This window comes from Pleurodeles waltl, chromosome 4_1, assembly GCF_031143425.1.
Source record: "Pleurodeles waltl isolate 20211129_DDA chromosome 4_1, aPleWal1.hap1.20221129, whole genome shotgun sequence".
NCBI classification, from domain to species: domain Eukaryota; kingdom Metazoa; phylum Chordata; class Amphibia; order Caudata; family Salamandridae; genus Pleurodeles; species Pleurodeles waltl.
In genome coordinates, this window is record NC_090442.1 from 669824876 (window position 1) to 669848132 (window position 23257).

Below are 23257 nucleotides of genomic sequence, written 5' to 3' on the forward strand. Positions count from 1 at the left end.
TTCAATAACTATTGTACATGGTACGTGCCTTCTCGGAGAGAGTGCCAACATGACGTCTGATGTGGAGGGATGGGTTGAAGTAGGCTCTTTTGAGGCTGCAGGCGGGGTTGTGGTTCACATCTCTGGACTGCTCGTGGGGCACCGGGCTGGCAGACATCAGGAGAGGGAAGCAGCCCAGGAGTAGGGCGCACAGTGCCAGAGACAACCTGGACCAGCATTGCGGGGTAGCCATGGCTCAGTCTGGGACGGATTTGCAATTCGGCAGGCAGCAGGTGCACTGTCAAAAAAACAGACAGCTAAGATAAAGTCGCCATTGGTAGCTATCTAAAAAGCCGAGAGACAAGAAGACATACATCTGTAAAGAACAGTATCTTACCTTTCCTTGTCTGTGTCAATCCGAAGTCTCACGCCCTTTCTTATATAGAGGCCCCATCAGCCTCTTGCCCCCATCCCACAGCCCCCAGTCCCGAGAGCAGTGATGCAGTTTTCGGAGTGACGTCTCATTTCAGACTTCCCGGGTCCTCTTCGGAGAAAATCCTCGTTGCTTAAAGCCACAGAGATATCTCTTAACGGTTATTTTCAGTTTCTTCAAAGGAAGCTGTGGCCTTACCTCTCCCTTTAAAGTGCACGTCCCATCAAATTTCAATGTGTTAATGATATCAGATGCGGGTGTATTTGTGACTTTGCTCTGTTTACTTTGCTAAATGTAAGGTGCATGTATTTCAAATAAATAGGTGAACCCGATTTCCCCAAGAATATGGATAATATTGAATTCCAGTACAACGTTTATGCAAACCATTGTAATTAATAGTCATTTTTTTATACCATACTACTGTATTTTAATACATTTCTTTAGTAGCAAGAAGCTGCGGATGTATGATAACTTGTTTTATTTCTCGGTTTGTTTTGAGTAAATAGGAATTGCAATTAATTTTCATTTCATTTCATTGTTTGAATTCTAAGTGTAATTGTATTTCCACGAAATGTAGTAGTGATGCACTTTTCTATAATAACAACAAGATAACCAACGCATATTTTTGAATTGAGAACAAGGTGCACTTATATAAGGCCAACTGGGAGAAATGAGTCTGGGCACAGGTATAAATAATTCACTAGTTGGCAAAGAACAGAGCTCAGGTCAAACTCTTTCCACACAGTGGTACTGCAATCAAGAATGTCTTCATGTGCAAGTTTTGTGTGTTAAAAATTCACTTGGCATAGCAGCTGAACACAATTTCTGAATCTTGGGCAGTACCATTTTACCTTTTGAAAGGTGAGCCAAAATGAAAGACGCTGCAGATCGCAAATCCCTGCTAATTATCAATATTGCTGTTAATTGTGCTCGACAATGACGTTATTAAGAATCGGTGAGCCTGACTTGAGCTTATTGCTACTCGCAGTGACGGTGCCCAAAGCCCTGCTCCTAAACACGCAGCTGCTGCAATTAACTGTGCGAACACAGAATACTGAGGCAGGTAACCCTGAAGCCACCTCGGGCCTCTTCAAACCTTATACATCCACTCCCTGCCCCTTCAGCTCACTCCTGCAGTTTTCTTCTTTCTCCCTTTTTGACGCTTTTTCGTTTTTCTTTTCCTCCGTCCTTCCCATATGTGTCATTTGCTCGCAGTAAACGCTTGAGGCAGAAGAATAAGCCCCGGCCCTCAAAAATCAGTGCCATAATAATAATTTGACTAATAACAACAAGCACAAATTAAGCACTGGCTACTCGTGACTAATCTGTTTATTACTCCTAAAACTGCAAAAAAATCCATTATATTTCGGGGCTTCCAATTGCCTGAAGTCAAAGTGGCTGTGAACATTGCATTTAGTATGATATTGTTTTATCATTATTCAGCAATAAATGGTGTCCAGTTATACCTTGTAATTGATCGGTGTAGTGCAGTATGGGTATAGAAATGCGTGCCAGACGTATTTGCAGTTTGTTTTCTGCTGAAGTGCTCACTTGTAAGGTCAGCTTAAGGTGGTTGCTCAGTTAGGAGGCCCCATCAGCCTTTGAAGGCTTTGAAGCAATGTTGTTTGGCATTACATTTAAGTTAGTTTGTTCTGAATGGTTGTTATGATGGCAAGAGAAAATGCATGAACTTCTGAGGTAGAAGTACTTGTCCAATTTGAAAGGCAAAGGCCTGAAATTGGTACCTACTTTTTTCCACTGCCACCTGGAAGGATCTGAAAGGATGCTAGGAGGCGACCTTTCCTGAACATTACTGTTCTAAAACCCTGGAAGCAGGAGTATCTCTTTCCATGTGTGCTGCACTCTGCAGCACACATAGAAAGAGGAAAATGCATCTGAGGATTGTTCTTTGTGCAGGGAGGTGTCTCTTCCTGCACAAAAACAATCCTGCCTGCAATGCAGATAAAACAGCATCAGCATAGTGGGAAAGGACAGGAATGTGCCGTACCGCATAGATACGCCGCATTCCTGCCTTTTTCTTTTAACTGAGGGCAGTGCTTCAAGGTAACTTTCTGCACTGCCGTGCAGCAAAAGCCCATAAATATGGGCCCTAGTTTCTGGAACAACATCCCTGTATCCAGCAGGACCACTTTAATGATGCTCCAATTTAGGAAAAAGTTGAAGACGCACCTCTCTAAAGAAAACTGCATCATAATGCAGTAGCTATACACTTCTGCTCCCAGAACCTAGCTACCTCTTCTATCACTCGTTGGCATTATCACTCTTTAGTTGCATGCATTCCTTTGACCATGTACATTACTCCACTTCCCTTTGGATAGGTTTACATTATACAACTACCACATACATGCAGACATGTCCCATGCTTAAAGCGTCAAGGGGGTGTATTGAATGTGTACTGTTGGTATAGGCTGTAGAATAAGTATCCCTGTTTTGTGATGTATAGGATGCTGAGTTCTTATTGACTCGAGCTAAAGTGGACTGGTGTCACTGTACATAGTTAGGTATACCTGTACAGTGCTATAAGCATACAAGATGGTCTTTTGCTATGTTATGAAATCCCATAACAGCCATTTAATTAGGCATGAATCATTCTACAAGGATTAAATAAGTACTCACCCTGACAGTCTTGTTCATAACTTCTTAAAGCCTCAGAAATGTTCTCCTCAAGTGGTGCCTCTATTTTGTTTCTTTGGCTCTAGAGTCCCTTCCCTTTCACTACAGATGAGACAGTTGGATACCAACAAGGGCCAAGGTGATGACTGGGTGGAAAGGGGATGACTGGACCGCCTTAAGAGGGGGAAAGGACAAAGAGCTGGAGGGTGAAGAAGGCTGCTGTAATGTCACAGGAGAAGCATGGGAGGGGGAGGCAATGGAAATTACAAAGTTGACATATAGGGACAAAACGCCATATCAGGTCAACCAAAATGGCAATTGGAAGAAATACTTAAATTGGCATACCAATGCTTTTCATTTTCTAACAAATGTGTTTGCAAGGTCATCCCAGAAGCAATTAATGTGGAACATGAGGAGAATGTGTGTGATTCAGCTACTGCGCTTCCCAGCTCTCTCTCAAAGATATGGCATGGACAAAGCAGGGAAAAGTGTTTACATTTAGGTGAGTATATTCATACTGCTCTATAAACAGATTAAAGAAAATATATATATTGGGAAGTGGTTGTAGTAGTCTACCAGGCCCTTGATATGAGCGAAGAGATGATGATATGTCTTGAAGAGAGAAATACCTCTGGATTATTGCTGAAAAGGGAGTGGTGAGTCACTGTAGTTGGAGGGGCTGTTGTCCAAGGCCATTCCATTCCCTCCAGGCCAAAGAAAGGTGGGGACATCCCCTTTGACGTTTGATATTCTGAACTGGAGGAGACATGGGATACTGGACACCATGAGAGATGCCCAGTATCTCTAATATTGGTGGGCAATCCACTGACAGGTTCAGGTTAACATTTCAAAAGCCCCGATTCAGACCAAATCTGATGGGGTTTTACAGTCCTAGGACCCCAGAACTCATATGATTGATAGATAGATAGATAGATAGATAGATAGATAGATAGATAGATAGATAGATAGATAGATAGATAGATAGATAGATATTGGGTTTCTGGTTGGCAGAGGGATGCACCCTGTCGAAGCAGGAACCCCAATCCTAGCTAGGGTAAGTCAGATACACACCATAAATTAACCTATGTTCACCTTCTGTTAGCTTGACACAGAACAGTCAGGATTAATTTAAGTGGCAATGCGTAAAGTATTTGTGTAGCACTTCAAACAGTAACACTTTGAAAACATCACAAAAACACACCACAACAGCTTAGAAAGATAGACTCTATTTTTATGAACAAAAAACGACCACAAGGACAAAGATCGAATCGAGGTATGAATTTTTAAAGAATAAATGAAACTGTAGTCCTTAAAAGCATTAAAAGCCAACTGAGGTTATTTGGATGTGCTAGACCGGGTCAAATCCAAAGTTTAGGCTGACCACGATGGAAAATGGGTTGGGTAAAGGGATCAGCCATTGCCCATTGAAACAGTACCTTGGTTCGGATTTGCATCAACATTGAGAACAAGATGTGAGGTGCAAAGGAGGCCATGCATTGGTGTCAATCCTGAGGATGTAGGCGATGCATTGGCTCTGAGCTGAGAAAAGTCAAACGTACGTTGGGAATGTAGACAATGCGTCACACAGACAACAATGCAGTGCTCCCAATCCTTGCAGCAGGGACGATGCATCAGCGTCAACAGCAAGGCGGTGTGCTTGATCCTTGCAGCAGCAGCGATGCATCGGCACTGATGGAGATGCGCCGGTTCCGATCAGCGTAATTGTGTTGATTCACAGGTTCTGCCAGTTTCCACACTTATACCCACAACCAAGGACTGGACTGGCATTCACTTTGCAGGGAAAAACTTGCAGCAAGCAAATTCCAGGCGCTGTAGGTGATGAGATGGAAGTCTTTTGTGCCCCTGAGATTTCAGAAGAACATACGACAAGCCAGCAAGATTTCTGAATCACTCTGGGTTCAAGTCAGGTGGGTCTATTCCTTACTTAGCTGAGCAGAGGGCAGCAGACAGCAGGGCAGCACAGCAGAAAAGCAGTTCTTCCAGAGCAGCAGTCCAGAGTGGCAGTACTTGTAGCAGCACAGCAGTCCTTTTTCCTGGCAGTGTTCTTCACAGGTCCAGCAATGTACTGAAGTGGCTGGATCATAGGCCCAGTACTTATACCCAGGTGTGGCTTTGAAGTGGGGGTGACTATAAAGAAGAGTCTTTGAAGTGCACAGGGTTCATTTCTTCCTTACCTGGCTCCAGACGCACTACTAGCAGGTATGCAGCATTATGTTTTGAAGCTGGACACTGCCTATTCAGGTATGTCAGCTCCTCTCTCTCATCCTGCCCAGGATGGCCCATCAGGATGTTGATGGCCCATCAGGATGTTGATGGCCCATCAGGCACACCGAAAAGTCCTTTGTGTGCATCTGTCTAGAGGGAATGCGTAATCCCAACTGTCTCCCCAGCCCAGATGTGTATTGGAGACAGGCTGCAGAACCACAGGGCTTAAGAGCAGGAAAATGTTATCTTTCTTAAAGTTGCATTTCAAACTTGTAACAATAAATTCAACTTTATCATTAAAGGGGATTTATTATTACAGCTCCATAGTCACTAAACATGATATATCTACTCCTTCTCAATGAGGAATTACAGCTTATTACATGTAATAAGGAATCTCCAATGTTAACCTAAGCGGGGGAGGCCTCACGGTAGTGGAACGTGAACTTGGGGATTTTTCTCTACCACGACATGTAAAACTTAAAAGTACATGTCCTGCCTTTTAGGTACATAGAACCCAGCCCTATGGGCTACCTCTGCCAATCATAGGGGAGACTTACATGGACTAAATGGGAGGTTTAAGGCTTGGTAAGAGGTTTTAAAGGCCATGTTGACTTGGCACTGTAAACTGCACTCATAGGCTCTGCAATGGCAGGCCTGAGACATGTTTAAGGGCTACCTGAGTAGGTGGCACAAGCAGTGCTGCAGTCCCACTAGTACCATTTAATTTACAGGCCCTGGCACATGTAGTTCACTTTACTAAGGACTTATAAGTAAATTAAATATGAAAATTGTGGCTGTACCAATCAAATCGCGTTTAGGAGAGAGAACAATCCACTTTAGCACTGGTCGGCAGTGGTAAAGTGCTCAGAGTCCTAAGGCCAGCAAAAGGAAATCAGCAAAAAGGTGAAGCAAACATGCAAATGTTTTGGGGAACATCACCCTAAGGCTGTCAGGTCTTGCATATATATATATATATATATATATATATATATATATATATATATATATATATATATATATATATATATATATATATATATATATATATATATATATATATATCAAGCAGGCAAACTTCCAAATGCAGAGGGAAATCACGCACACTCCTGATGAAGAAATAGGGGGTCATTTTGACCCAGCGGTTGGTTGTAATGTGGCAGTGGTACTGCCAACAGGCTGGTGGTACATACCGCCACATTATGACATTGGCGTGTTGGCTGAAGCCAACCCGCCAATGTACTACTCCGACCGCCATGGCGGTAGCAGCTGCCGGGCTGGAGATAAGAATCTCCAACCCGGCGACTGCTATTGTACTGCCTCAGGCATTTTGACCCTGCCAACCGCCATGGTTTCCTTGGCATTCATAACGCCATGAAAACCATGGCAGTAGGCCCTATCAGTGACAGGGAATTCCTTCCCTGTCACTGATAGGAGCCCACTTACCCCCCAAACACTCCCCAGATGCCCCCCTCCCGCACCTTCCATCCACGCTCCCCCTTCCAATCTCCCACTCCCCCTACACAGACGCACGCAGAAACATGCACCACACATACACACACTCACTCACACAGGCATACATGCATTCATACACGCATGCATCCATTCATTCATGCACACATCCGTACCACATTCACACTGACACGCAGACACGCATTCACATATCCATTCATACATGCATTCTCACACATGCATACACGCATGCAAACAACACTAGACATACATTCACGCACACACTCACACATTCATGCACACCTCCCCCACACACACACAACACCACTCACACCTCTCCCCTTTTGGAAACCTAACTTACCTGGATCCGGGGGGTCTTCCGACAGGGGATGGGACGAGGCGCTGCTACCGTCAGCAGCTCCCGCCAGCAGGACACGCCAGGCCGTATTATTTGACATAAAATGGCTGGAGGCGGTCAACTGGCGTGGCGGTGCTGATGGTAGCAGTGCCACCTTAAGGCCATCCGTCAGCATGGCCACAGCCAGATTTCTGCCCTTCTTGTGGCGGAAATCAGGCTGTGGTCATTATTTGGCAGATGGCTATTAGCTGCGGCGATGGTCTTTTTGCGGCCGTCGCTGCGGCGGTAGGCGGCATTTACCGCCAATGTTTTAATGAGGGCCATAGTCCTCTAAGGTTAAATTAAGGCAGTGCACTCAATGCGTTTCAACACTATACGCGTCTTGTTCAAGAGTGACTAGTGGATAGTGAAGCAAACATAAAAATAGTTGAAGTGGTGTACTAACATAAACAATGGACAGCGGAACAGCAGTAACAATCAGCGCTATGTTGAAAATGAGACCTGACCACAAGTAAACTATGAAGGTTTTGTTAGAAATTGGGTCTCTAGTTGGCAGAGATATATACCCTTGTCCAAGTAGGGACCGCAATCCTAGTCAGGGTAAGTCACAACACCATCAAAATTATCCTATGCTCACCTTCTGGTAGCCCGGCACAGAGCAGGCAGGCTTAATTTAGAAGGCAATGTGTAAAGTGTTTGGCAATAACTCATACTGTAATACAGTGAAAACACCACAAAAGCACTCCATCCCAGTTTAGGAAAATAGATAATATTTATCTGAATAAAATAAGGTAAAAATGTCAAAAATCTAATATAGACAAGCCAAGATATGAATTTTTAAGATTAAATCCCAATAAAGTGCTTAGAAACTCAATAGCTCCAACTGGGGCAATCACAATGTCATTGACGAAGTCGTTCCCAATAGTTTGACACCACTGCCACCGGGCACGGAGTCACACTGACCCCCAGGCACAGTACCTTTGAAAATGAATATACAAAGATGTCGCACAGAGTCTTTGAGGTGATGTGTCGCTGGAGCCGGTGCAACGTCAGTCCCTTACGGCGTTTGGGGAGATGAAGCATCAGTTCCCTGCTGCGAGGCAGGGGAGGCGAGGCGTTGGTTCCATCCAGTTGCAAGGGAGCTGATGTGGCATCAGTGGGAAGACGTTGGTTCCTTGTGGCCCGGCGGGGTCGATGAATCCAGTCGTTCAAAACATGATGAGTCAACTTCGCAGTGCCACAATCACACTGCAGGACGTCAGCTGCATTGAGGTGACATCGGACTTGAATTGCAGGCCACAGTCATTGCGTGCAGCGAGGACCATGGAGCATGCAGCGGTGAGCTGTCAGGCATCGGTGCTGGAGTCGCTGAAGTCAGTGAACTAGCTAGAAGCTAGTCAATGAAGTTTTTGTTGGCCCTGAGACTTCAGAACAGGAGGAAAGATCAATCCAAGCCCTTTGAGAGCACTAGTGGGGAAGGCAGAGTCCTTCCAGACCAGTAAGAGGTCAGCAAGCAGCAGGGCAACAAGCAGGGCAGCAGCCCTTCTCAGCAAAGAAGTCCAGATTAATCCTTTGAGCAGCCAGGCAGTTCCTCTGACAGATTCCAGGTGTAGATCCAGAAGTGTCTGTTTTGGTGGGGTCAGAGACCCAGTATATATATCCCAAAACACCTTTGAAGTGGGGGAAACTTCAAAGAGTGGTTTTGAAGAACACAAGGTCCCCTTTCATCCCAGTCCTGTCTGCCAGGATCCCTGTGGGGGTTTATCAGTCCTTCGTGTGAGGGCAGGTCACTGGCCTTTGAAGTGTAAAAGAGAGCCCCTCCACCCTTCCTGCCCAAGGAGACCCATTCAGTATGTAGATAAATGCAGATGTGACTGAGTGTCCTTTGTTTATTACTGTATTGGTAGAATGCACAAGGGAAGCTGTCAACCAGCACAGACCAGACGTGGATTGGAGACAAGCTGTAAGGCACAGATGGCAGTAAGTGCAGAGAAATGCCCACTTTCTAAAGGTGGTACTTCTAAAATAATAATATTAAATACAACTTCACCAATAAGCAGGATATTCTATTGCCATTCTGGCCATACTAAACATGACAGGGCTACTCCTTCCAGATCAGAATCTACCACTCAAAAGTATATGAGGGCAATTCTAATGCTGGTCTATGGAAGAACAGGCCTCATAGCAGTGGAAAATAAATTTGTGTGTGTTTTCACTACAAGGACATGTAAAACACATAAGTACATTTCCTGCCTTTTGCTTACAGAGCGTCCTGCTCTATGGGTTACCTAGGGCATATCTTAGGGGTGACTTATATGTAGGAAAAGGGGAATTTAAGGCTTGGCAAGTAGTTGTGAATGCCATGTCGAAGTGACACTGAAACTGCACGCACAAACCTTGCAATGGCAGGCCTGAGACCTGGTTAAGGGGGGTACTTATGTGGGTGGCACAATCAGAGATGCTGACCCACTAGTAGCATCTAATTTACAGGCCCTGGGCACATATAGTGCACTTTACTAGGGACTTTCAAGTGAATTAAATATGCCAAATGGGTATGAACCAATGTTATCATGTTTTAGGGAGAGAGTACATGCATTCTAGCACTGGTTAGCAGTGGCAATGTGTCCGGAGTCCTAGAGCCAACCAAAATGAGGTCAGAAACAGAAGTGGAGGAAGGCACAAAGTTTGGGGTGACCCTTCAGAGAGGGCCATTTTCTAACTGGTATATTGATATGAAAGGTGCAAATCTGTTGTCAGCTGATACATTGATTTAAACAACATTATATATACATCTGAAAAGATAAACAGTATTTTCACAAATTAAATAAGCAATATTCTCACTTGAAAAATACCTCCTTGCCAGTTGACAACCAAATATAAGATGGGAACAACATGCACAGTAAAACTACTGGTAAGATAATTAGTGAGAGCTTCACACCCCAAATAGTTCATACAATTGTGACATCATAATAAGAACTGTTGTGCAATGCTGCCCAAGTGTGCATAACTGGACACACAAAGGAATAACCAATTTACAGCATCAGTGGGTATAAGTAAAGGTATGCCACTGATTGGGCTCGGGTTGGTACCAACCAAACAGAATGAAATAAATGAAGAAAATAAAAATGCGCCTCTCGTCTATACATAGGGCAAGATAACTACTTGCCAAAATTTGTGAACTGGCTGGATAATTCAAATTACCAGTAAAATCAAATATCAACATGTCTCCTCAGTACCGCCTCGGTGGGCAGTGAACAGGTGGGAAACAGTTGTACAGGGTAAAGCAAATACTGGACTATATCTTCATCAGGAGTGCGTGTGATTTCCTTCTGCAGTTGGAAGTTTGCCTGTTTGATTTATCGGGTTCCCCACGCCCAGCAATGCGCCACATTCAGGGACCAAAAGCTTTGGTGGGACGTGGTGTAGCTGTTTATGATTACTAGCTTTCGGTCCAGCCCTGCTCTCATTTCCCCAGAGAGCTGTGCTCGGCTTCACGATCATTGCTGCTTTGTTCATGTTACGAAGCCAACGGCTCACGGTTATACTTAGCAGACATATTTTCCTTACGGAGCTTATGGATTAGCATTACACCTTGCGGACGGACGACCTGTTTGGATACGTGGCCACGGTACAGGGGAATTGCATGTACCAACCTCCTGTCCTGTGCCGATCATGGCCGTTTGCATGCAGCAACGGCTCACCTTGCCGAAACTTCGTTGAAGTCAGAGATCACCACAAGGTAAGTGTGCGGCCGCGTTGTCTGGAATTTTATTGGTAATGAAAATCCTGACATGTTGCACCAGGGCCACCTTGACTGAATTGTTTGGATACGCACAGTGTGGCATATGAGCTTCAGCGACACCGTGCTGCATATTATTAATTTTTACATCAACTTGACCTGTTTATTGGCTGCCTGTAGGCTACTATCACAACAAATGGGTGGGCTCTATGTCCTTTGACTAGGCCTTTACCCCGTGGGCCATTGCTTATTTACTGTTGGTTGATGTATCTACTGTTATCAACACTCCCACACAGGGACATATATATATCCGTTTTGGACTGTGAAGAATTGTTTATTTCTCTGGGCATCTTAAATGCAGGGTTTGGACTCTTAGTTTATGATCCCACATTAGGGCATTTACTCAACTACTAGGCATCCTCATTTTGTGTCTTCTCAAATTGTGAATCATACATGATGGCAACTCTGTTGGCCAGCAAATGGAAGGAAAAAGCAGCAGAGAAACTGTTTGATTAAAAAACTATTAAATCTGAACCTGATATTGTTATGACTCTGGCAGAGGGGGAGAGACCGTGTCGAAGAAACAATTATAGGACAAACTGGAAAAGACCCATAAAAAATAGGTATCCAAGTGATGGGAAGTCATGTCTTTACAATAATATATTGATTGTGGGAGGATTCCACAAGGGCTCAGAAATTTGACAGTATGCATCTATGAAACTCCTGACCCTGAAATGTTGCAAGAATGGGCAATGAATTTGCATGATTGTTCAACAACGATGCTGCATATTTTTATCAAATATGCGTGGAAGAGCAGAGAAAAACTACTGGCTAAAATCAAACAATTAACTGCGGAATCAATGAAAATCATGGATCAGGAGTATGATGCTGGAATGGAGAAACTTGCTAAGAAACTGACCAAATTGGGGGAAGAAATAAAAAATAAAGAAGCAAAGAAAAGTCTACCGCGACTACAGGCTTTACCAGAATGGGGGAGTCCTAATGTTCACCAAGAAATATGATATAATTCCGAAGGGGAATTTACAAACAGGTATTGCAGTTGTGCAACAGGACACAAGTGTTGCCCCACAACTGAGCACAGCAAACAGACAATAAGAGTCTGGGGACGGAACCAGTGCAACAGACAGTGATGCATCAAGGGGTTCAGACATTTCAGGCCCTAAAGGAACCCTTTTAAAAGAGTTCCAGGTTTTGACTTGAAGTCGCTTGGAGCTCCAGCCCTACTGCAGTGGGACAAGAAGACGAGAAGGAAGAGGTGGAAGCAGAAAATATACAAGGCAAAGAAGAAAGGAAGATGGTTCAGTGGGAATGGCAACAAGAGCCAAGACCACAATAAAGTGATGGGTCCCAATGCCAATGGAGTAAATTTATCTGACTTCCCCTTATCCCAAACTCAAATTGATGTACTTTCTTTAGGACTCTTGTTTTCTCCTACCTCCATGTTTGATTAAATCCAAACACATATAGCTCTCTTCTGCTTCTTCAGGAAGTTAAATCTTGGGAAATGGTTTGAACTAAAAAATAATGTGTCATCTCCTGGAAGTGCACCATCCTACCCCCCATCCAAACTGTGCATCGAGGACATTGATCAATTGCATTTGTTGAGTGATCTTGATGAATTCACTGAATGCCACAAAGATTCAATTTCAAATCTTGAGAACCTAGGGATACAATTTGATTTAAGTTGTCCCAGTGGGTTCCGGCCCAAATCTTTTTCTCAGCTACCATGCCTTTTAATGGAATTGATGTATTTGAAAAGGGGGTCATCAAAGACCTGTACAATGTCAATGTACAAGGCAGTACTGAGCAGACATGTTGATATTTGATTTTACTGGTATTTGAATTATCATGCCAGTTCACCAATTTTAGCAAGTAGTCATCTTGCCTCATGTTTAGACGAGGAGCGCAATTTTCTTTTCTTCATTTATTTCATTTTGTTTTGTTGGTACCAACTGGGACCCACTCAGCAGCATCCCTTTGCTTATACCTATTTGGGCTGTAAATTGCTTATTATCCTGTGTGTCCAGTTACGTGTTGCCTTAAATAAACCTTACTGGACTATATCTTCTTCAGGAGTGCGCATGATTTCCTTCTGCAATTGGAAGTTTGCCTGTTTGATTCATCAACTCCCCCACACCCGACCACGCATCACATTCAGCTTTGGTGGGATGCGGTACAGCTGAATGGGATTACCTACTGGCAATCACCGGTAGGTAGTTATAGTTAGGACCTAGTTTCCATTGAAAAAGTGTTTTTTGACTTTCCTATGTTTTTGGCACCGGTTGATGAATCTTCACAAACTTTTCCCAAAAAAGTTTCACGCTCACTTCGGCTGCTGTCTGGAAAGTTTCAGGTGATCTGTCAAGCGGGGCTGAGAAAAAAGGGGGGTCCCAAAACACGCTTTCCCTACGTTAAGTTCCATAGGGATTTTGAACACGACTGCAGTCTGAACCGCTGGACGGATTTTCACCAAATTTGGCAGAAAGCTAGCTCTTGGCCCAGAAAGTGCCCTTTTTGTGATTTGGTGTCAGTCCCTTCAGTAGTTTTCTAGTTATTAAATGAAAACCAAATTTGTATATAGGGAAAGGGATCCTTCGCCACTCCTGCGTGTTGCATCACAACTCCTTGTGCCAGGAGAAGTGCTGTGATTGGCAGGCCACAACCTGTGAAGAAAGTTGCAGCCACCATCTTCTAAACAGGGATCGTGTACCGGGGATGAGTTTTGAGGCTATATAGTATAGAAGGGGTCAGGGTAGAGGTAGCTTGACACTATGCGGACATTTCAGCAGTGTGTGTGAGGGACCCCTTATGAGTTTTAAAATGCCATAAATCTGTTTTTTAACATGTGGGAAGTAGCGACTCAGTCACAAACCTTCCCAAAAAAATACATTCACACACTCACTCACCCACTAATGCATGCACTCACAGACCCACTCAGACACTCATGCACCCACTCACACATCCACTCGGACACTCATTCAGCCACTCACAGATCCACTCAGCCTCTCACACACCCACTGACATACCCACACAAACACTCACACACCCACTCATAGAGACACTCTCGCACCCAGAGACACCCTCTCACATCCACTTTCACACGAACATAGACCCTCTCACACCCACTCTTATAACCTGACAGACATTCTCACACCCATAGACACTCTCTCACACCTATTCTCACACCCAGAGAGACAGGCCTTCCGTGGCGTGGGGTAGAGTGGTTATAGTGGGGCCGGCTGCAGGACCTGGAGGTAGTAGGATTTATGTATATTATTTATAATTACTTTACGTTAAAAAACATAGAAATTCAATTTAAAAACCAAAGGTTACAGGGACGTTATAGTTAAGTTTTGAATTTCCTCGCACAAAACTATAGAAATTCAGCAGTTATACTTAGAGTTATCTCAAGTAGTTATAACTCGTGCCCTAAGGTAACTATAACTCACGCCCTCGCCATGCACTGCTAATTACCCCAGATATTACAGCACTCATGACAACTTTTATAACGTCAATAAAAATATAAATGAAACATTAGCAGTCAAATTACTGAAGACAAAACTGTGCATGGAGGGGAATGAGTTATAGTTACCTTAGGGTGCAAGATATAGTTACTTGAAATAACTAACTATAATTGCTGAATTTTCTATATACATTTTTTTAGCACGTATATGTGAACAAAATAATAACAAATTTACACTTGCTAATATATGCTTACCGTCACAATATATTAGTAGTTATATCCTTGCTCTCCATATTTTGGTCAGATAATATGGTTGTGCTTGAATTTTTGCTTTACAATCATATGGGGATGGTGATTGGCAGATAAGACAGATAGGGTCATGTCTGTCATTTATGTCTATGCAGTGCTTAATTTGAGCCTGTGGTTGGCACTTATTTTTCCTCATCAGAAATTGACTCAAGCAAGAAAATGAAAATAAACACAAATAGGAATGAAGGAGGAAGAAATAGACGGAAATACAGCAGTAATGGAGAAAACAGGGACTGGCAAGAGTGAGATAAAGGGGAAGGGAGTGTCTGGTATTAGAATAAAGAGACCTGAAGTGAATTCAACACTATGCCGCCTTGGTATTTGGCGCACCGAACCGCTGGAACAAAGTTTTGGGCACTGGCACTCATTCTTTTGCAAAGTATGCAAAGTACTATGTCTATGCATCTATTACCAGTGTCATTTTATGGATTTCTGAAGGAAGATAGAGGTGTGCGTCCCAGGCACTGTTGATGATTTTGTTTGCACTAAAATAAATGTAGAGGTCGGCACGATAATGATATACTGAGGGGCAGATTTATCATTATTTCATGCAGCTCAGCAAGCCACCGTGTTGCGCTGCACGAAAGGAAAAGGGCAGGAATGCACTGTATTTAACATGATACAGCCCTTTCCTTGCACTGGTGCCAAAGTGCTGCCTTGTGCTAGCACACGCAGGATTATGTTCATGCAGGAATTCTCAAAGGCATTTTCCTCTTTCTATCTTTCTAAGTGTGCTGCAGAATGCAACACTCTTAGAAAGAGGGAGTAATGAGGAGAAATAAAGATATTTTTCCTCGTTGCACCTCCCCTGGGAAGGCATGGCATTTTGACTTATTCCCAGGTAAATCTGAGAGTGCGCCAAAATTAATGGGTGCATGCATGGGAACACCCACGCTCCAACCCAGGAATGCCTCTCTGGGGCAGAGTAACATAATGCAGCGATTTGCACTGCCTTGCTTTATTCCAGATTTATCACGCCACTTAGGGCCACGTAAAGTGGCCTTGCCTGGCTTGATAAATCTAACTTAAAGTTTGTGTGGCCCTTACGCCCCCTTGTGTGGCGCAAGGGCAATGCAAAACCATAATAAATATGCCTCAGAGTATTACATTGACATATTTAATGTCAGTATCTTCCTTACAGTTTACTTTGAGTGACAGGTCAAATACAGGAATATGTATTACAGTTATATCGAGCTAAACTTTCAGTCTAATTTGTTATTTTCCAGCTCTTTCTCTTATGTTTACTGTTTACTGTTGTATGTTTTAGCTTTTTATTACTCATAGATGTTTTTGATCACAACGCTTGCTCCACTTCAGAAAAGTCAGTAGAACAGCCACGGCTACTCCACGCTCCTTGATCATCTCATGTACACTTATGTCACCATGCACGAAAGTGCTCTGAATTGATCACAAGGCAACACATTTGTTGCCAAGGAACTGGCACAAAAAACAGATAAGCTTGTGAGTCGATGTGAACTGACCATAGTACAATTTGGATATGTCTATCACAGGTCAACAGAAAAAGCACGTGATTTCGTACTTGTAGGAAGATCACTTGGCTTGTACCTTTTCTGAGAGCAAAGAATGGGTCTGATAGAAAGAGCGAATACTTATATCACCCTTATCTAGTAATTTTCAGTGTAATTGTCATCTGGAGCAACACATCGTATCAAAAAGTACAGGAACAAAAAACATGCCTACATCAGGGTCTTTCAACAACCCACCGATTGCAGGTTCTTGCTGTCTCAGAAATTAGCTGTGAGTGGAGAGTCACTAAAGCATGTTCACACAGCTGGACTTTCCAAGCTACTTATGACACTATGGTGGTTTCCTATTCTCGACAGCAAGCAGCCCACTCGATTTAATGACCGATTTAGAGTAGTGAGGATTTCAGGGGAGGCCTGGAAATGTGCTTCAGGTTTGCATCAAGAGCCACAAGCACTTCCTCCTGAGTGTGAAGCCAGCCCACATCTCAGCTAAAAGGCCTGTGTCTTAGAGGCAGACCACAGACAAGATAATGCTCAATGATTTGATGTAGCTATAGAAAGCAGAGAAACCCCACAGAGACTGAAAATAACAGTCTCTTTCTTTGAATTTCCGAAGTACTGCTCAACTGGAACCATTTGATCTCTTAAACAGACCAATAAGACATAGGTTAAGGATTATTCTAAGCACATTTATGGACGTTACTTAAAGGTAGACTATATAGCAGTCTCCTTCTTCATACGTGCACTCTAGTGTATTAAGTTCTGACGAGGGCAAGTAAACTATGTAAGAAGTTGTGTACTTTTGGTGTGCGCATGAACATCTTGATTTTAATGATGTGATCACAGTAACACCTTAATAGCTTTAGAGATTTAATTAATCTTATCCGGTTTTAACTTCAAGTATTAAGTATATGGTTGCAGGAGAAGGAAACAATTATATACTTCAAGGGCTTCAAATTCTGGTTTAAAGTACCACGTGGAAGAATGCAATGGGTCCATGGGTAGTAGCAGGATCTAATGGGCTATGGGCTTTTGGAGTGATCAGTTGTGTATACACTGGCCTGGTTGTTCATTGACTATTATACCATGGATAGTGAAAGTAACTTCACACAATGTTTTGCCTGCGCTTACATCAGAGGGGTGACACTTTGATCCATCTAACACTGCAGCGTCCCCCATTTGCTTCTGAGTGGTTTTCGCAAAGGGCAATCTGTGGCTCTCAAGATCCATGACACCAGGTGTAGAAAGATCGGTACCTGAAGTGCTAATGGGGAAGCCAGGAGTAGGAGCTGCTGTACCTGTCTACCTGTAATTGATGTCCATGTACGCTGGTTGATCTCACCCCCTTGCTTAATTCGTCTAGTGTGCGCATTCACATATAAACACACCATCCTCTTATGTCTGTGTCCTGTACAGATTAGTAAGCAAGTCTATTCCTTGACACTTTTGCAAGTATTCTGGTTGCTTACCCTAATCCCTGAAATAGTTGCTGCATTCTTTGAGGCTTTCTTGGGTGCACTGACCTTGGTGTGAACCATTTGTTCTTCCTCCCTGGAGTGGTTACTCCCAGGTCATGGGTTCTTTATGCTATATCTGCTCCATTGACAGTTGAGACTTGTTCAAATATGGGTTGGTACCCTAAAAAAACTGACTTGAGGTAGTATAACTTTACAAGTGGTGTACGTGAGCAAGTAATGGCCTTTTGCAGGGATCAAGCTATCTTTTTTATTTCATGCAATACTTCTGTTAGTAGCAGTAGCGGCTCACAGGCCGTGGAAGGGGCGGGGTCAGGGGTTAGGCGTGGGGGGGAGGAGGTAGGAAATAAACGTTAAATTGAACTAAAAAAAAACCACTTACCTCCTCTGCCGCTTCTTGTCCCTCAACGCTCCTCTGCTTCTGCTTCTGTTTGGTTTTTTAGAGATGGGGAGCGACCCTTTAGGCAAGGGTCACTCCCCTGGGGGGCAAATTGTATTTAGACCATTTCTACCTCCCTTGGGGGCAGATTGGCCGATTTTACGTCAATCTGCCCCCAAGGGGGGCAGAAACCACTAGGCACCGGGGATTTTTTTTTGCCCCAATATCACGCAAGGGGAGCGACCCCTTAGGCAAGGGTCGCTCCTTTGCGGGGGGGCAATATATTTTAGGCCTTTTCTGCCCCTCCCCGGGGGCAGATCAGCCTATTGTTATTAGGTCGATCTGCCCCCGGGGGGGGGGCAGAAACCTCTAGGAGCCGGGTAAATTTTATTTTAGGGTTTTTTTGGTTTTGTTTTTTAGCGGTCGGGAGCGACCCCTTAGGCAAGGGTCGCTCCCCTGTGGGGCCAATTTTGTATTTAGACCATTTCTGCCCCCTTTGAGGGCAGATTGGCCGATTTATTTTTTAGGCAAATCTTCCCCCAAGGGGGGGGGGGGGGCAGAAACCACTTAGGCACCAGGGATTGGTGTGTGTGTATGCATGTGTTTTCTTTAGGGGGGCAGCCCCTTGGGTAAGGGTCGCTCCCCATGGGAGCACATTACTTTTGTCCATATCTGCCCCACTTGGGGGCAGATGGGCCTATTTTTGGAAGGTCCTTCTGCCCCCAAGGGGAGGTAGAAAGCCCACCAGAGGCCAGGGAAGTTTTTTTTCAAAAATAAGAGGGTGGGGGTATGGCCATACCTCCACCCCAAATAAATGGGGCCAAAGTTGTTCTGCCCAGCAGTGGGCAGATGGGGTAATTACCCCTGATCCACACCCCGGGGGGAAGAAAGTCTACTAGATGCCTGGGAATTTAAAAAATCTAAAAATATTGGGGTGGTGGCTACCAACCAGTATGGGCCTGGTTACGCCCCCTTCCCAACTGAAGGGGGTAACAGTCTTTCAGCTGTCCCCCGCACTCTAAAACATCTTATCCCACAGCAAGCAAGAAGACGTTTGATTGTTTTGGATTTTGGTTTTACATTTGGCCCATGAGAGCTTGGCTAACTCTCAAAATCGTACCACTTGGAATGGTGAGGGCTGCACTTTATGGACTTAGGGACGCTGCCATGTAGAAAAATCCACAAGACTTAGACACATCGGAAAACTAAACATCTGGGTGATTCCAGGGTGGTGTGTTTCACATGCACCCCGCACCATTTTCATACCCACAATGCCCTGCAAACCTCCAATTTGGCTGGAAATCACACATTTTCCCCACGTTTTTGTGATGGAACCTTCCGGAATCCACAAAATTCCTACCACCCAGCATTGTCTCATCTATACCGATAAAAATTCTGCTGCACCTGTCAGCCTAAAAATGTTTTTTTGCATACTGCCCTTTTGGACCCCTTTTGATTCCCCCTCAATATCAACATGTTTTTGGCCCTTCCCTTTCACAAGCACTTGGCCCACCTACACAAATGAGGTATAATTTTTACCGGGAGACTGAGGGAATCGTTGAGTTGTATGAAATTTGTCCCAGTGAAGTAATCCCACACATAAATGTTGGAAAAATGTGTTTTTTTAGCTAAATTTGAGGTTTGCTGGGGATTATGGGTAAGAAAACATTGGGGGATCCACGCAAGTCACACCTGCGTGGACTCCCTCGGGTGTCTAGTTTTCAGAAATGTCTGAGTTTGGTAGGTTTCCCTAGCCCAGGACCAAAAATGCAGGTGCCCCCACAAAAACAGGTAGTTTTGTTTTTGATATGTCCAGATAGTGTTTTGGGGCATTTTCTTTCGAGGGCAGTAGGCCTACCCACAAAAGTGAGGTACCATTTTTATCGGGAGACTTGGGGAACGCTGGGTAGGAGGAAATTTGTGGCTCCTCTCTGATTCCAGAACTTTCTGTCACTGAAATGAGAGGAAAAAGTGTTTTGCGGCCAAATTTTGAGGTTTGCAAAGGATTCTGGGTAACAGAACCTGGTCGGAGCCCCACAAGTCACCCCATCTTGGATTCCCCTAGGTGTCTACTTTTCAGAACTCCACAGGTTTTCTAGGTTTCCCTAAGTGCCGGCTGAGCTAGAGGCCAAAATCCACACCTAGGCACTTTCCAAAAAACAGCTCTGTTTTCTTTGTGAAAATGTGATGTGTCCACGTTGTGTTTTGGGGCATTTCCTGTTGCGGGTGCTAGGCCTACCCCCTCAAGTGAGGTACCATTTTTATTGGGAGACTTGGGGGAACGCTGGGTGGAAAGAAATGTGTGGCTCCTCTCAGATTCCAGAACTTTCTGTCACCGAAATGAGAGGAAAATTTATTTTTTTGGCCACATTTTGAGGTTTGCAAAGGATTCTGGGTAACAGAACCTGGTCAGAGCCCCACAAGTCACCCCATCGTGGATTCCCCTAGGTGTCTAGTTTTCAAAACTGTGCAGGTTTGCTAGGTTTCCTGTTAGAAATGGGGTTTCTGGTTGGCTAGGGTTTGCACCTCAGCCAGGCAGAACTTACCCACTCTAGTCAGGGCAAGGGAGTTACACGTCCAAGATAACCCCTGCTCACCCCCTTGGTAGCTTGGCACGAGCAGTCAGGCTTAACCCGGAGGCAATGTGTAAAGCGTTAGCACAACACACACACACATGTGACGCAATATCCCCACCACAAAGGAAACACAACACCAGATTATATGAAAATATACTGTATTGTACACAACGTAATTATTAGACCAACATCACATAACAGTACTATCCTGCTACCTTAGCAGTTGTCAGAACGTTACACATTAGTTACTCTGCAAACTAGCAGTAGTCACACATAACACACAGGTTACTCAGTATTCTGCAACATAAGCAGTAGTCAGGAAACACGTAATCACATTAGAACACTTGTCATAAGAATATCATAAAACGCCCATAGTAGGAACATTAGAAAATCTATGGCAAGTTAAGGAAACATATTAGCAAGTCCTGCCCATAAAAGGAACATTTGCACATATATGTAAAAACATCATAGAACAGGTAGGCAATATATCATAATAGCAAAGTCTGTAGAAAGAACTTTAGATTATCGTTATATTGGTCCCTTTAGAAAGTACCTGTTTTGATGAGGAGGCACTTCCAGTGCCTAAAACGAATAATGGGGCCCCCGGCGCTCTTCTGCGCAAAACGGGGGCCTCCCTGAACCTGGTAGAGCGAGAGGGGCGGCACGCACCCTCTCTGAATTCTTGACGGGCCCCTTCTGAGACCAGTGATCACTGGGGGGGCCCACCGGCCCTCTCCAGGGGGGACCCAAGTCAGGGAAATCCTGTGGGTAAGGAGGGGGGTGCCACGCACCCCGTCCAATCTGCGAACGGGCCCCTCTGGGGGCCCGCAAACTCCTGGGGTCTCCCGGGGCCTCCGTCGGCCCCTTTCAGAAGGGGAGACCCCTTTATGGCAAGGCTGGCCCTCGCAGGGGCCCTGAGGGGTCTGGGGGTGCAGCGAGCCTCCGATGAGGCTGCTGCCCGTTCCCCAGGTGACCGAAGCCTTCCGAGGCTTCTTAGGCGAGGGAGAGGTGTCCTCCTCTCCCCTCGCCCTTCAGACGGCGACGGAAGCCTTTCAGGCTTCTTAGGCGAGGGAGAGGCGTCCTCCTCTCCTCTCGCCTCTCCGATGGAACTCTGGCCCAAGGCAGGGCCTTCTGGTGCCCCGGGGGCGCTCCACGGAGCGATCCCTACCCCGGGGGCACCGCTAGGAGCAGGCTTGCTCCTGATTCTTTAAATGTGGCTTTTCTCGTGCCCCGGGGGCACTGAGCTGAGCGCGGTCCTCGCGCTCCGAGGCCATTAACCAACCCGGCTGCGGCGGTGATCCCAATCAAGCGCTTTTCACAGCGCTAGGAAAATTATGCAGCCTGGGCTGCGGCGGTGATCTGGGGGTCCCAATCAAGCGCTTTTCACAGCGCTAGGAAAACTATGCAGCCTGGGCTGCGGCGGTGATCTGGGGGTCCCAATCAAGTGTTTTTCACAGGGCTAGGAAAATTATGCAGCCTGGGCTGCGGCGGTGATCTTCTTTTAGCAAAAGAAAAGCGCTTTCAAAGCGCGATGGCACATCAGCAGCCTCAGCAATTAAAAGAATGCCTTGTTCCTGGTTAAAGCATTCTGCGCAAAGGTTTGAAGGATCGTTGCAGGGGTCAGGGGACACAGCACCCTGCCCCTGGGAACAACTAAACAAGAAGGAGCACAGGGCTGGTGGGCCCAGCTACAGGCCAGCACAAGGGGTGCAGATGGTGGCAGTTCCTCCTAGTGACCAGGCAGGTCACAGGTCAGCACAGCAGCAGCAGTCCATGGCGGTTTCCTGGTGAGTCCATTCATCAGCGTTCTGTGTCCAGTTTCAAGTTCCAAGAATGTTCAAATTGTGGGGAAAATTCCCTTGTACTTATAGTCCTGTTTTTACAGTGTTTTACAATGATAGGGAGAGGAGGTTCCAGCCAGTTACAACTGGTTCTGGGAGTGCCCCCTCTCTCCTTTCAGCACAGGCTCCAAACATCAGTGGGGGGTTAACGACCCTATTGTGTGAGGCCAGGGCACAGCCTTTACAAATGTAGGTGTGCCCCGCCTCTCCCTTCTCTCAGCCCAGGAAGACTATTCAGTATGCAGATGCACCTTGGTGACTCCTCCACCCTCCCTGTGTACAGGCTGTCTGAAAAGTATGCACAAAGCCCCAACTGTCACTCTGCCCAGACGTGGATTGGAGTCAAGCTGCAAAACACCAGAGTCATAAGCACAGATAAATGTGCACTTTCTAGAAGTGGCATTTCTGTGATAGTAATAAAAAATACACCCACACCAGTAACCAGTATTTATTATCACCATCACAACCATACCAAACACGCCTACGCTACCCCTCATAAATCAGACAATACCCCTTACACATAAGGCAGGGCATTTCTAATGCAATCCTATGAGAAGGCAGCACTCACAGCAGTGAGACACCAAGTTAGGCTGTTTGTCACTACCAGGACAGGCGATGCAATATGGCACATGTCCTGCCTTTCTACACACATGGCACCCTGCCCATAGGGCTAGCCAGGGCGTACTTTAGGGGTGACTTACATGTAGTAAAAGGGGAGTTCTGGGCCTGGCAAGTAAATTTAGATGCCAGGTCCCTGTGGCAGAAAACTGCGCACACAGGCCCTGCGCTAGCAGGCCTGAGACAGGTTTGAAAGTCTACTTCAGTGGGTGGCGCAAGCAGCGCTGCAGGCCCACTAGTAGTATTTAATTTACAGGCCCTGGGTATAGA